A 3,101-nucleotide genomic window follows, 5' to 3' on the forward strand; every position below is an offset into this window, starting at 1 on the left:
GTCACACTGTTGAAAAAAAGTTTGATATTTTTAATTTAACACGAAAGTTTTACTTTCTCCAAATTTTGTTTTCCCATTCCTCTACACACAAAAAAATAATATAGTTTCAATGAAACTTTTGCACTTTAAATTTGAAAGTTGCTTTGTTTTACCAAAATAAAAGTTAAATTCATCCTGATCAAAGTATTTTTTATTTGAAAGTTTTTTCTCTTTTTTACTGTATATTTAAAAGTTCTCCCATTTGGCCTAAACATTTTAGAACTGTCAAATCGATCAATGATAAGCATAAAGGCAAAATAGAGAAAATAAAAAAACTCGTTTTCTCATGGCCACTATGGTATTCACTGCATGAAATTGGAGGAAAAAAAACAAAACTTATTTCAATTATTTTCTTTTCTATTTCTTATTTGCTAGTACTTTTATACCTTTTAGATTATTACTAACACGTATAACATATTGAAAATAAAAAAAAAATTTACGTTTATATGTACATGAATATATTTCACAATAATAATAAAACTGATTTTCGACCATTATTTTTTAAGCTTTCCCAAAGTGCCTCTCACGGAGCGCCCCGAACAAACTTTCGCTTTCATCTCTCTATCTCTCTCTCCCTAACCCCGCAGTTTAACAATAATATAACAAAGCAGCAGCATTTTTCCTTTTATTTGCAACAGGATCTTGTTTTGCTCAGTGGTGTTCAGTGCGCTCAAATTTAATAATAATTGAAATTATTTAAAATTCCGGATAAGTGCCTCCTAAATAAGCGAAAACAAAACTAGGGAAACTTCGTTTGGGTATATCTTTGCCTTCAAAAGAAACCCCCAACAACACTATCGTTCTTCAAAATGCCTTCGTTTCCGGTTGTTCCGGTTTTAGGACTGATCGGCTTCTTGGTCGGCGTATATGTATGATAAAATTACCGTGGCATCTCACGGAACTGGGAGGTAAGTAATTCATTAAACAAGAATATCAACAGTGCCAATGTGTGTTTATTCTTGAGTGCTATCAAAAGCAGTGCCCAACTCCGGAGTTTCCATTCGAAAAACGAAGCGACGAAGTTATAGCAGCATTTGCTGGTCGAAATTTGAGCATGATCTTATGTAAGTTTTCTTTTTTGCAGATAAATAGCGTATTTCGGCATTTGTCACCGAAGGAATCAACTAAGATGCACAGCTCGACAAGTGGCCCGGAAGAAGCATCCATGATAATTGTTCAGATATTTAACCTCAGGCGACGACATAGAATTAAATTGTAATGAAATAAAAAGCAATAAACTAAGGCGCCTACGATTCAATTGAATTTAAAATGAAAATATAAACTAATAATAGGTTGGGAGCAGGGTTGGGAGGTTCTTTTTGGGGCAAAATAAAAGATCAGATTCCGAATAAAAATATCCCACTTTTTTACAGTGGACCTGACAGTTATACAGTTTTGTTTTAAAAGTTCAAACTTTTTAATTTCAGAGTGGCATGCTACTTTTGAACCATTGTTGACGCAAAAGTTTGTGTACTTTTATTTTAAACATTCGCAACTCTCTACGAAAAAGAACCAACGCAACCTTTTATTTTTACCAATGGTTTTTTTAATTTCAATAATGATTTTTCTTTCTGTGTATTTATGCTTTCTTTTGAAACTTAATTGAATCGATTTTTATTTTTATTTCATTTTCAATTTATTTTAAACCTATTCATTAATCTGGGAAGATTGAATAGCGCACATGTGACAGGTGTCCTCAAAATCTCAAGTTATTCATCGTTCAGCCCGAGAGAAGCTGTGGTAGTTTCCAAAACTACCGACGAGGTAATCCATTGACCCCAGCCACTCCTGAAGATGCATTTTTGAACGTGTCAGTTTTTCTTCCTGTCAAATCTACCGGACCGAATCTGTAGGAAAAAAAGCAAGTGTCGCATAAGGATCTTCATTCTAAATTTAAATCAGCTCCCAACTCCATTCACGCCATTGAAGTGCTGGATTTGGGTACCGATTTTCTGTGATACGAATTAATACACACTGGGACCCGGTACTGCATTGTTTCAAATAAATAAAAATATTACTTACCTTTTGATTCCGTAATAAATATGAGCTCCACCAGTACACAATAGTAGCAAAAATTTAATTCGCCACCACACAAAACAGTTGCAATTATAAATCGGAAGCAGTGCCAGTGGCGGCTAGCTTCCTCTACTCGTCGTCGCTGCTGTTTTGTTTTTATCGCGGTTTAAATTGTCGTCATACACTGAGAGGAAAAGAAAAAGATGATAAGATAAATGACAAGATGTTTTCTTTTCTCTTTTTCACCCATGCAGTGTATCGTTTGATGTTTTGAAAGTAAAATAGTTTTTAGATTGAATGAGACATTTTTTAATTTATCGTTAGGAACCGAAGAAAAATAACTTTCAAATAAAAAAGATATTTTCAATGAAGCTGATTTCATTTTTAATTTTAAGAAAATTAAGCACTTTTCAAGAAGAAAGCGCAAAACATTCTATGAAACCATATTTAAAACTTTCGCCTGGCTGATTTTTCATTGTAAAAATGGTGGCCATCTTCTGGTGTTCGGGACCGGAGCGCGCCACAGAAAACAATGAAAAACGTGCGTTGTGCCTCGGAATGGGAGGTCGAAGTTGCCGATATCTTCATATTTCGATGATAATTTGCTGGAAACGTATATGAAAGCATTATTGCAGAACAGATAAAAAGATTTCGGAAGTAAATACTACTTACCTTATTGGCAATTGATTTTTAGTTGATTGGGATTTATATGCACAAAACTTGCGAGAGTTGTAATCAATGATTCTGATATTCTGACAGCTAAGTGAGTTCTCAGCTCTGCTTCAATGACTTAAAATTCACGTATTTTATATAGTTTATTATGGTGAATTTTATGAAAATTTTATTCAATTTTCACGCTGTACCGCTACGTTTTATATGCATCAGGTAAAATTTGTGTTGTTAGTGAACTTTAGTGGTTACGTGATTTTTCACGTAAAGTCGACGGTTAGATCAAAGACTAATTAAGACGTCACTGTAGAGCTCATTCGAGGGACCACTTCTAGTACTGCATTTGGTCCCTCGGTACCCAAGTTTGACATTTTGAC

At 34.1% G+C, this 3,101-nt stretch overlaps 2 long non-coding RNA genes across 2 annotated transcripts; one reads left to right on the top strand and one right to left on the bottom strand.

The window, feature by feature from the left end:
- Positions 1–562: 562 nt before the first annotated feature.
- Positions 563–1,321, top strand: LOC134207043 (uncharacterized). Its single transcript, XR_009978348.1, has 3 exons — positions 563–797; positions 880–947; positions 1,124–1,321. It is a non-coding gene; the product is annotated as an uncharacterized LOC134207043 (long non-coding RNA).
- Positions 1,322–1,624: 303 nt separating this feature from the next.
- On the bottom strand, positions 1,625–2,832 carry LOC134207049 (uncharacterized). The gene is made up of 3 exons (XR_009978349.1): positions 2,728–2,832; positions 2,062–2,660; positions 1,625–1,886 (listed from the first exon to the last, which is right to left on the bottom strand). It is a non-coding gene; the product is annotated as an uncharacterized LOC134207049 (long non-coding RNA).
- Between the last annotated feature and the right edge of the window lie 269 nt (positions 2,833–3,101).

Source organism: Armigeres subalbatus, chromosome 1 (genome assembly GCF_024139115.2).
Source record: "Armigeres subalbatus isolate Guangzhou_Male chromosome 1, GZ_Asu_2, whole genome shotgun sequence".
Lineage (NCBI taxonomy): Eukaryota > Metazoa > Arthropoda > Insecta > Diptera > Culicidae > Armigeres > Armigeres subalbatus.